The 12,413-nt window shown below is 37.7% G+C and overlaps 1 long non-coding RNA gene across 10 annotated transcripts in view; it reads left to right on the top strand.

The window, feature by feature from the left end:
* The first annotated feature begins 490 nt into the window (after positions 1–490).
* LOC110351781 (uncharacterized) overlaps positions 491–12,413 on the top strand; it is an 82,682-nt gene continuing 70,759 nt past the window's right edge. For 3 of the 10 annotated variants that reach the window (XR_003496485.3, XR_011808409.1, XR_002399609.4), the window contains exons 1-3: positions 492–1,090; positions 10,532–10,686; positions 11,551–11,615. This is a non-coding gene — a long non-coding RNA (uncharacterized lncRNA). Of the gene's footprint in view, positions 1,091–10,531; positions 10,687–11,550; positions 11,616–12,413 lie in introns of all 10 variants that reach the window. The other 7 variants (XR_011808407.1, XR_011808404.1, XR_011808405.1 and 4 more) reach the window with 6 other exon arrangements.

Below are 12,413 nucleotides of genomic sequence, written 5' to 3'. Positions count from 1 at the left end.
CCTCCATCAACACTCTTTTCCCAGATCTCTGATTCTGTCTAGATTGGACGGACAAAAAGGCGGCATGTGTAAATAAAACTTTTTAAGTTTGTGTTTTCAGTAAGTGCCTCCCTGAATTCATTGACAGCTCATGAATGCGTGTGATAAGCTAGATTGTGGAGACAGACTATATAGATTTATTCATGGAAACATTTCAAATTTTAGCTGATACATTTGTGAGCTGGATTTCCTAGCCTGCATCATGATAGTTACATTTTAACAAGAGATTTATTTATTTATTTATTGGTTATGGACATATGGATATATATGGATATATGATTATGGATATCTGTCAGTGAAATACATACTTTTTCAATTGTGGGTGCAATTTGTACATAATTTTAGATTATTTTTTTTTTTTAATTGATTTTAGAGTAGTATCATTGGTAGTAAATTAGGTAGATGCAGAATTCTTTGAAATTGTTGCTAGAATTCTTTGAAATAGTTGCTAAAACAAAATAAGCAGTGTTTATCTCATGAAACTTGTAAAAATCCTATAATGGTATTTGTAACTTTATATTCCATTCAGGCATGAGCACAAAGATTAGCTGGAATATGTCAGAGCAAATGTAATCTAAGTAAAATACACAGACAGAAAGAGGATGGCAAAAAGGGCTTGGTATTTTTGATCCAGACTTAAACTTTGTTATCTGCACATCGATATTTTGTGCAGCTGTGGGTTGTAAAGGACATGCGGTCGCTTATTTTATTAATAATGGTCACACCAAAATGTCTGAAATATAAGCAGGCTAGTCATTTTGCAGTATCTCTGTGAACCGTGAATGCATAAGCAAAACCCAGATGTTTTCATTTCATATAAGGTGACACTTAGTGGGCACAGGCTGACTAACCACTGTCCATCCCCAACCACACTGCAGCTGTATCCAGATCTCATCATAAAAACTGTTCCAGCCATTCAGCATGCAGAAATCTCAGAAGTAAACTCAGCTTCTTAAAGAGCTTGCTTAAGTGAAAATAGTACTGTAGACTTGGAAGGATATGGTTTCTCCTGGATTAGAGTGTTTCAGTGGAGAGTTGAAGCCAATTAGAGGTACGTTGTCTAGTTCTTGTCTAGCTCTGCCTGCTAATAACAAATGCATTGCAACTGGAATTTTCTCCTATTTCAGAGGGGCTATGCTTGAATTTTCCATGGAAACCTTATTATTATTATTTATTTATTTTTTAATCAGTTTCTGCGTCCTGCTAACTCTAGGGTGTACTACAGACTGGAGTGTCTCTTTACAGCTGAAAATAGAGTTGGAACAATATGGTCTTTTCAGAGGAGTGATAGAAATCTCCATGTTTTCATCAACACTTTAGTTTACAGTTCCTTATTATTTGCTTTCACAATGAAAATAAATAAGAGGAGACATATGGAGAAGAGTGAAGAGTGAATGTGTACATTCTGCATTTTTTGTTCCTTTCTATTTTCCCCACAGAATATAGGGCAATGCAGCTCTAAGTTTTCAGTGGTGGGACAATGAACTGTGGGGCAAACTGATGCTTGCAGCTAAGTTTCCTCCAACCATCTTCTCAATGAGTGTCAGTTTAAGCCTTTGGGTTGGTGAGATCTGTGGTTCAGAGAGGGCTCTACTTGTTGCCAATGCGTGGTATTTCCTGAGCCCTAGCAGGGCAATTTCTATAAAGATTGAGAGGTAGTTCTGTGAACATCCCCCATCTATTTGTAAGAAAAGTACAAATTTGAAAGGCTACTGAGCAGGGAAAATTATTTCAATGTGATAAGGATAGGAGAGAGATGATGTGAAATGTGAGGCAAGGTGCACCATTTGTCTGTGCTTGCCTCCAGTAGTACGGGAGTTAGACAAAAGCAATCTGGAAAAACAGAACAGTTTGCTGGGTTCTTGACAGTGAAATACATAGTGCAAAAAAAGTCAGGTTAACCTATCATCTGCTGAAATGTAACAAGCTGTGTCTTTCATTGGTGCTGTTAAACATTGTTCAAACACATGGAAGAAGCACAACCTCTGTCATAAAGAGTTCAGGTGCTTCAGGACAGAAGAGCAAAATACACAAGTAAATAGTAAGGTCTGTGCAGTCATGAGCCAGTTATGACTGTGAAGAAATAAACTGTACTTGCAGGTACAAACATGGGGACTATCACTCCATTGCCTGCCACAGCAAATTTAAACAGAAATGTAGGGATGGCTGTCTTCACAATCCCAGATGTCTTTTCCTTTATTAAAAATACATGGAGTATTACTAGGCCTGAGGCTTCACCCAACACAATGGTTAATTTCTTAATCATTTCTAACATTCAAGATGGTATTAGAAAATTTACTTCCTTTAGCCAATGATACTCTCATACCAAAAATCTTTTTCCACCACACACACACACACACACAAAAAGACTGTGAGGGAGGGATGAATACCATGCAAGTATTTTTCCTTCACTTTTTCTCTTGTCTTAAAATATTTTTTCCTCTCTCTCTAGAGTTTTGAATGATGAGACATATTATCCTGCTGGCATGCAACTCCTTTTAATAGGCACTTTCACTTCAAAATTTATTTTTGGCTAAAGAAAAAATTGGTTAAAATGAGAAATTGTTTTATGTTTTGAGTGGAAGGGCTGAAAAAGATTCAGTAGGAAAAGAAAAATTATTATCGTAGCTACAGGAAAATCATTGCACACAAAACTGTGTCAGAAAGTACCTACCAATAAGAAATGTATGGAGACAAAATAGAGATTTGAAGTGAGTAGCATAATGGAAAGGAAGAGGTAGCTGATTGATAGAAAAATGAGTAGGAAGAGAAATAGCTTTCTTTGTTAGGTATGGAAAGAAACCAGTAGTGGTGAACTTGATATTACTAGGGGGCTGGAAAGAGATGTTTTCTGAGCTTGTGCTTGATGTGGAACAGAGGACCTAAAGAATACATCCAAGTACAAAGGCAAGGGAAATTACAGCTTAGGTTTGGATCTCAGACAGAAAAGACAGAAAGAGTTTCCATATCCCAAATGTGCGTGACTGTGTAAAGTGCTTGCCATTTCATACAAAACTTGCACTGGCATGACTTGGTAGAGGAAAAAATGGACTGTGGTGGAAATATGCATTGGTTAACCACAAATCCAGCATGCTGTGCCTTTCCTTGGCTTCAAATGTAGTTCATTATTGGTCTTTAGGACCTTTTTTCTGCTGAGTCACAGGTCCTATCTTGTTAATTCACTTGTATGAGTGAGAAAATGAATGCTGGAAGCACATGCCAGGGCGGAAGTGCAATCTAGGTGGGGCTTGCTTTCCTGACACATTTCAGGGTACTACTATCTTGTCAGAAGAGATGTGAAGCTGTGATAGCAAATCCTCTTTTCTGTGACAGGACCTAAGGAACTGCACATAGTAAAGCCAAGTTCAGTAAGAAGCAGTTAATTTACTATGTGCACAGCTTTTTACATGGATCATCACTGCGCTGAGGCAGATGGCTTCCAAATGCCTTTTTTATGATGTTATCTGATTTTCAGATATGTTATCTGTTAGGAGATTGTCCAAAGGAGATCATCAGCAAATTACCCCATGTCACTGCATGATGAGTGCAGAATCCAGCTGCATTTCAGTTTCCACGTGCTACTCTAAGTAGTCGCATTCTGTCCTGTCCTGAGGCAGGCCTCTGCTTGCTCAGTGTTTCACTGCATATACCTGACCTTCCCATCTCATAGTTTAAGTTTGCCTAAAGCATCATGCTCTGGCCATGGAAACTAAGCATCTCAGATCAAGTCTGAGTTCTTTTACAAAGAAGTGGTCACAAGGATGGTTATTTGGTGACCATAGATATGTGTTTTCCCTCCTGGATTTTGAAAACTAGGAGTATCTCTTATAGAAATGGATGTGGAACCAAGAATCATTGTTGTTTGCATAATGCATGTAGGATATTTAGATATCTGAAGGCAAGTAACCTTATGGATAAACCGTGCTGACTGTCTACATTCCAGTCCCCCTGGACCTGCCCTGTTGTGATCTCATTAAAGTATCATTTAGCTTTCATTAAGGCAGAAAGCAAATACAGAAAGGGCTGTCAATCTAAGTCTATTTTACAATTCCAGGGCCAAATCCTTTTCACCTCATTGAAGCAAGTCTTCCCACTGAAACTAGTGAAGTAATCCTGTAAGATTTGCTCTTGATCAAAGTAAAGTGACCTGATAGTGCTACTAATTAAGCTTCTTTCTACTGAACCACAGCAAAGTTCACGAGAAATGAATCTGTCTTCTTGCTAAGTGGTAAAATCACCCTGCTCATTGGAGAACAATTTAAGTCTCACATGGGCAGGCCCAAAATGATAGCTGAACATATTGATTTAGTTTGCTTTAAAAGGAATAGAGGATAATTTCTGAAATCAGACTTGATGATCCCTTGCTCTCCTATCTGCCCCCACTGGAATACATTGTGGTACACAGCCTGCCATCTGAGCCTAGCTAGCTGCCAGAGCTGAGGTGTCAGGTGGAGATCACAAGTGAATTGGAAGCTATTTTACACTGAAGCTCAATATTACAGAAGAAAACAAATCTATTAACTAGGCTTCTAGTGAAGAATGAGGGCTGACAGTTACAAGCATTGCAAAGAGAAGCAAGTAAAGGAATAGCAAGTAAAGCAAATGCATGAGGTATAAGCATTAGGTGATTTAGAAGTGTTGTTTCCTTTTGTTTGCCTGATCTGACAATTAAAATTGTTAATTTTATCACAGAACTGTTTTAACATAGGAAAATTCTAGTGATGACGCATCATTGTGAAACACTCAGGTCATTCATAGTAACAAGTCTGGCACTAGACTGCAAGGAGTCTAATTTGTAGGGCATTTAGTTGAAATGAAATGTAACATGTCGTGCTATTTTAGTTTCGTCTGTTCAGAGTGATTATTACAAATGATCTCTTGTGTGGTAACCAAGTCCTGACCAGGGCTGGCACCTTTCATGCTGGGTGCTGTACAGGAACAGACTAAGTGAGTTTCCCATTTTAAGCTAAGGACTCATCCTGCAAATGCGTCTGTCCCAATGTCTTCAAGGTTCAGATAGGACTCAAGACACTGCTGGCACACAACCCATCTCTAAGCAAAAAGCTGAAAAATAAGGGTAGTAAATGACTTAAATAAAAAACAGATGAAAAGGGAGCCAATGATAAAAGCATATATTGATGCATGAGAAATGAGAGAAATGTCATGGGTGAAATTCTAACTCTGTTGAAGTTAATGAAAGCATTGACACTGACTTAATTAGGACAGAATTTCACCAGTTTCCACTTTACTTACCAGAGAATCTTGTTATTCTTGAATAGCATTTTCTTAAAAGCATCAGTATAAAAGTGGATATCGATGGGGCCAGAGTACAGATCTTTTTTTTTGAAGAATGTGCTTTTATCTATTGAGGGCAACACAGAAAAAAATGTAAGATAATTATTATATGAGTGGACAAAGAGGCAATAGAACTCAAGACTTCTCAAAGTGTATTTATTTGGCTAGAACTTAGTGATTAATTTGGAAGAGAAAAGTGCTTGAAAAGATTGATTTTGAAAATTTTCAAAGAAAACATTTCCATTTTGAATTAATAATCCTGTTTTGAAGATTTTCTCCCATTTATTGTTTTTGAATGTGAAATAATATGAGAACAAAATGGTATATTTAGCTCTATAGGCAACAAAACATCTAATTTGCCTTGGAATGATTTTTCTTTCCATTTTATTAGGTGGCCTATTGTAATGAAACAAATTCTCTTTTATACAACTGTGAACATCAGTGAAGGATTGGGGGAAGGGTGGCACAATAGAATATTGTGGAGTATAAAAGTATATGAGCACGCATAAAAAAACATGAGAGTGGGAGGTACTATTCTAATTTTAAAACCTAGTGACGACAGTCTGATTCACAATGCAGTAATTTGATTGCTTTTTCAAAAGTATAGCAAGTGAGAGTGGAGCTGAGAATTACAGAGAATTTGGTTGCAATGCAACCACATATTTATAATATGTGTTTGGATATATGTGTGTACATATATATGAGTATACATCCAATTTTCAAATATATATGCGTAGTTTCATTGTTACTGTAATCACATATTCATAAACTTGAGGCAGGCAGGCAGTTTAGATCAGCTATAAAACCTGCTCTAAATCGTGAATCGTCTTGGGACTTAGGGCATAGGGCATTACAGGAGCTGGTCACATCAAAACGTCATTCCTGGAGAGAGGACACCTGGATGTTTAGAGCAGATAAGTGAGAATACAGAGCTTGGCTCTGCCCTAGCTTTTTCACTCACCTTCCAAACCTGGTGGGTACGATGGCTTTGCCTATTTTCTGAGCAGTGTTTTAATGAAAAATTTAAAGGGTTTGGACTCTATTGCAACAACCCATTCTGACTGTGATCAGTGGATGTTTGATAGGATGAGATGTCATGACTACAGCAAGAGAGGGGCACTTTTAGATTATTTGCCTACCTCACATGCCCTTTCCCACAATCCTGTCAGTCTGGTGTTTCTTGAAAGGCCCTGCATGGTCATAAAAGCCTGCTCTGTCTACTGGCAGTGCCCGTGGTGCAAATTGCTTCACTTTTGGGACAGCAATAGAAATTTGGACATGTAAAGAACCTCCTTCTTGCACTGTTTTGGCCAGCACTGTTTCTTCAGTAAGGTTAATAATACCTTAGAGTGGGAGTTGTTGACCACCCACTCCTACTTCTATTTGTGTGTTGTTGTAGTGCAGCTTAGAAAATTAAATTTATTCAGAAGATATGAATCTGTCTTTGAGTTGTACACCGTGTGTTTTAATGCTGACAGATGATAATAGATGATAATAAAAACTGCAGGAATATTTTTTTCATGTGTGATGCAAATGGGAAATGAACCTTGCCTCTCTTAGCCTTCCCTCCACTGTTCTGCAAAACAGGAATTACCGGTGGGTGGACAGAGTTGAAAGTCATCATTAGTTTGCACAAAGTGGAATTTAGAGGTCTTGTGGAAAATTTTTCATCTATTTTTGCTTCTTGTCCTTTTCTGCACCCTGGAAGGACCAATCTCTCAGCAATATTTCAGTGTGACTTCTTGCAGAAGTCCTTCAAAATGGGAGTTCTTTGACTGGCACTGTTGCTTCCAGGTCTGAAAAGCCAGCGTCTGCCTCGGAAGTTTGGCTGTGTCCCATGGAGCCAGATGCTTGAAGTCCGTTCTGAGATGTACAAACAATTTGTGCAAATTTGTGTTGCTGCTGTTCTTGTTATACCCCTCTGCCCAGACTGCTTACAAGCACAGAATGCTGGTTTCTAGGGCTGTTGGTTGATCTGCTTTCACTAGAACTAAATTGATTTGAAAGAATAAAGAGAAAAATACTGCTAATTTTTCAAAAGAGATTATTTGCAGTGTGAAAACTGATCCTTTCAAATTCAGACATTAATCTGAACCTGTAACCTTTATAACCTCTAGCAAGAGCACTATATACTTGCTCCTTATTGCCTAAATGAATTCACTTCTCTCTCCCTCTCTCTTTTTTTTTTTTTTTTTTCATTACAAAACCAGATGAAGTTCAGATGTTTTCTTGGAGCCAGTCATTTCAGATTTAACCATGAAAAGCAGAAATATAATCTCCTAGTATAGAAAGACTCTTTTTAATTTCCTTTAGTATTTGCAAAAACACTCTATAGCAAGCTGATTTTAAAGTCTGGGTATTAGTTTCATAGGATTCCCCCCACTACCCTTAAGGACTGTTTTATTGCTCAAACTTATATGAAGGTCAGAGAGTATCTGATGAAAGTCAAAGATGCTGTGAATGGATCTTCTGTAATGTGTGAGTTTCACAATAATGCCAGTGTAATTGAATAGTAGGTAAGTAATTCATCGTGTAACTTCCTCACTCCAGGGTGAGAGCTGCACACATACCTCCTCAAGGTCCTACCTTACAAGGCGTGGAACTTGGTAAGCCTATCTCATAAAGTACAATAGTTGTCATGAGAAGGTACTCTGGAAAATCTCATTAAGGTTCTATCTGCACAGACATTACAATTTGCCCCTACATGTAGATTGAAGCTTGTATGTGCAAATGCTTTGTCAGTGACACTGGACAGAAAAGAAACATCAGCTACTGCATCAGCCACTTACTACACAGTTTTCTGATGGTGCAACAACAACCCTCCAGGGCAGACAGAAAATTCAGATGTCCCCTCAGACACTGCAAGTTACTTGCACATCTAATCTGTGTGTTAGGGAAGATGTAGAGGTCAGCATTCACTGGGGCAAATAAATTGCTGAGATGTTTTCCATCTCAAATAAAAAATAAGAATAAAAAGAAGAATAAAAATAAGAACAAAAATAAGAATAAGAATAAAATAAAATAAAAGTAAATAAAAGTAAAAATGTGTAGACTGCATAAATACACATTTTTAGAAGTAGATGTTGAACCAGATAAAGAGGAGAGAAACATGGAGACTTCCCACGTATCACTTAATCCATCAGGTTTGATAGATAGAACACAGACATGTATCAATGTAGATCAGTGATAAGGCTATGTGGGCATATTATCAGGTTTTCTTATGTGCAACCACTTAAATCAGAGAAATCTCAGATTCTTCTCTGAGGCCCCCTTGTATCCTGGTCTCTGCTCCTTCCCCTCCTTCACCCTGAGGACCAGCGGAAGGCCCCTTCCCTCAGATTTGTCACTCCTGGCAAACACTGTGGGAAAAGGCCAAAACAGTGCTTTCCTCCAGAAAGGCCATTAACCCCTTCATGCCCTTGCCGAGTGTTTCCTTTTAGTATCATTCCATGCTGGAAAATATAAAATATTATATAAACACTGAGGGTGTTTATTTGCTGGATAAAGCAATAATGTTCTGCAGTCAAGGACCTGCAAGTGTGAAAAAGTAAATGTTAAGACAGGATGTATTATTAACCCTTTCTCTGTAGAAACTGCTGGATTTAAGTATGACAAATTGCTGTTATTTTCCCTGCTTCTTGCAAAACTTTCTTAATGGATTATACACTGGGTGGGAAATCCTGTAGAACAGAGAAAAAAAAAAAACACATTAATTTGTGGAGCAGTCTGAAGAGTGAAAAGAAAGTTTAAGCATATTTGGTACCAGATTTCCTCAGGGAAAATTAGATTCAGGAGAGGAAGTTAGAAATAAAAATATAAACAGATTTACTAAACATGTCAAAACTGTTTTATCTCTTCAGTGGCTAAACAACAAAAGCAATTTTGCATTAATAGAGACAGATATGAGTTGAAAACCTGTGAATGAGATTCTGAGCCTTCTTCCCAAAACCTGATGGCTTTGCTAGCCATGATATCAGAGTGAGATCATTCCAAATTGTTATATGCATAAATCAAAACAGAAAAAAAATAATAAAGCATGTTTAACAGTGCATATAATCTAACCCAGATTAATGACTACCAAGAGGGAAAAAGGTAAGTGGAGCAATAATGCTTATTTTGTAAGATTATATTTGATATTGCTGTCTAGAATATGGGAAGTGTCCGGTTAGGTCAGCGAGTTTTTCAGTGATTTTTAGTGAACTGTAAACAAAACCTCGATCTGTATGCTAAATAGAGCATATGCAAAAAATACAAATTTTTCATATGGTAATTTAGCAATTCTTTACAGAAGAGGACTTTTGAGCAATGTCTGTCCTCTTATTCCCTACTTTGCAGTGCTTTACAAAACTCCAGAAATGGGAGGAATTTGGATATGTTGCCTTCTTCATCCACTTATCCCAGGAAGGATCAAGTGCGCTTTTCTTCTTCCCATCTGATTAAATCTGATTTTTCCTTATGGCTTTTATTCATGGAGTCCCTCGGCCCCTCCAGGCACCTTCTCCTTTTCACCCGCCAGCTTTTCTTAGAGTCTTGAGGGGCTCCTCCTTTCCATGAGGCAAGGTGGTTTCCTCTTGTCTTACCTCCCACACAAATGGACCTGAATACTTGTTGTTCCAACATATATTTGAAGACTTTTGTCTTGTCTGCCTACTGGATTATATGTTGTAGTATAACCAGCTCCAGTTTTTTTGGTGTTTCCTCCCAGCTTATTTACTCAAGTAAATCCTAATCATTCTTACTGAACTATTCTCAATCTTGCCCAATTGGTTCATATATTTAGGCATTGGAATGGGCTGCCCAGGGAAGTGGTGGAGTCACCATCCCTGGAGGTCTTTAAAAGATGTTTAGATGTAGAGCTTAGTGATACAGTTTAGTGGAGGACTGGTTAGTGTTAGGTCAGAGGTTGGACTAGGCGATCTTGGAGATCTCTTCCAACCTAGACGATTCTGTGATTCTGTGATATTTTTTCCTTGTTTTCCTCCATCACTGACATCACTGACCAATGCTGTGTGGAATACTGCTGATATGTCTTGACCAGGATGGGGTAGAAAGGACAGATGACTTCAGGTGCTTTATAGAATACATCTTTTTATAGTTATTGTACATATTGTTTTGGCTTTTTTTTTTTTTTTTTTTTTTCAATAGCAGGCCATTTTCAGTTTCTGATTAACAATGACACAAATCCTTTTCCTCACAGCAGCACATGCTCTGATACTACTTCTAAGCACAGAAAGAAGATTTCATCTCCCATCCCAGTGAAGGTACATCACCAGTCGATAGAGAATTTTGAAAGAGGTTGATCAAAAACAGCTTCTGCATGGAAATCAGCTAATACAATTAAGAAGCTTCAGGGTAAGTGGACTTATACTAGAGGTCTGTCATATAACTATATCATAGATCAGGGGAAAAGGGAAAGACTTATTTTTTCTCCTTTTCACAGATGATCTAGGGGAAGTCAAATTATATAACAAGAGTCAGATTCAAAACAACTGGACAAGGTTCATCTCATAATGCAAATTTAAGATGTTTTTACTTCTTGCCACAGGATGTTTTGGATGCCAGAAAAATATGCTGGTTCAAAAAAGCAACTAAACAATTTATAAGGAAAGAGCGTAAAGAGATCAACCTGTGCTCAGACAGACCCTGAGCCAAAAGCTGTTTGAATCCCGGAGAGTGTTCTGAGAAAGCACTGCTCTATTTTTTGCTTCTTCTTCTCTCCTTCCCTGGGGAGCCACTTTTAGCCACCTTTATAGATGAGATTGAACCACTGGTCCATTGAACTGGTGGTATCATCATGTCAATGGCTGGCTGCATTTTTGTATCTTCAGTGCATAAAAGTACTGTCAGAATGCATCCTTCCATCTGTATTTCCCTAGTTTGCTTAGGAAAATGTGCAAAATAGTCAAAATATGAACTAATATCAGGGATGTGATGTCTATTGTTTACCCTTCTTTGCCAGACCTGTTGCCACGTCAGAAAAATAAATGAAATTGGCCTGACAGAATTTGCTCCTGATGATTCCATATGGGTTGTTATTCAACACTTTGTTTCCACTTACATGCTTGTAATCATGTATTAATTTAGTTGTTCCAGTATTTTTCCAGAAAGTGGAACTAAGTTGATACGTCTGCATTTCCTTGATCTCTCTCTCTCTCTCTCACTCTCTCTCTCTCTCGCTCTCTCTCTTTTTTTTTTTTTTTTCTTCCTTACTTGAAGATAGAAGCCATGTCTGCCCTCTACTTGGTTTCAGACATCTCACATTTTTCCATGATTTGTCAAAGGTAACTGTTAATGGATTGGTGAGTTAATCAACCAGCTCTTTAAAATTCTCTGTGATGACATTATGTCAAGATTTGTCAATTTTAAAATATCTGACTTCTTGAAGTACTTTTTAACCTATTCTTTCCCTACTGAAGGTGAATGCGTTGCTTGTCTGTTGCTAGGGCTAATTATACTCTCTGATTGCAGCTGATTTTTATATTTTCTTAGAGATATGTCTCAATGACTTTTCATCTCACCTGCTTAGTGTTAAATCTTTTCTTTGCTCTTCCTCTTATCTGTGAACATATTCATAAACTTGAACATAAATAAAACATTTCACATGTCTCTACCTGTTACTCTTGTCTTGACACGTTTTAATTTTAAGCTTTTCTTCAATAATCTGACCCTATTTCCACTGCCTTCATACTTTGTTGTATAATATATATGGAGAATTCCTCACTTAACCAAATTAATTCTTTGCAACGCTTTACGTCTTTCTCCCACAGTGACATAATTTATGCCGGTAATATTTTTTCCCCCGAGATATCATCTGCTTTTTAACCCCTTTTCTTATTAAACTGATCTCTCATGAATTCTGTCTTGACTTTCTTCATTGGCTTTGGACTTTATTTGTGACCTGTAGAAGCACTGTACCACAACTGCTTCTACTTGTGATCAGTTGCTGCAGTGACTGTTTTTTCTTATTAGTGGGATCCATTTTGGAACAAAGACAGAAAAATAATAAGTGACCTGGAAGACAATCTTGAGTTCAGAAAAGAAGAAATGCTGCTATTCAGCCAGGCCTAACTAACTGCACA

Source organism: Anas platyrhynchos, chromosome 3 (genome assembly GCF_047663525.1).
Source record: "Anas platyrhynchos isolate ZD024472 breed Pekin duck chromosome 3, IASCAAS_PekinDuck_T2T, whole genome shotgun sequence".
Classification (NCBI taxonomy): domain Eukaryota; kingdom Metazoa; phylum Chordata; class Aves; order Anseriformes; family Anatidae; genus Anas; species Anas platyrhynchos.
The sequence above is the reverse complement of the archived record's forward strand: the minus strand, read 5'-3'. Positions and strand labels throughout refer to the sequence as shown.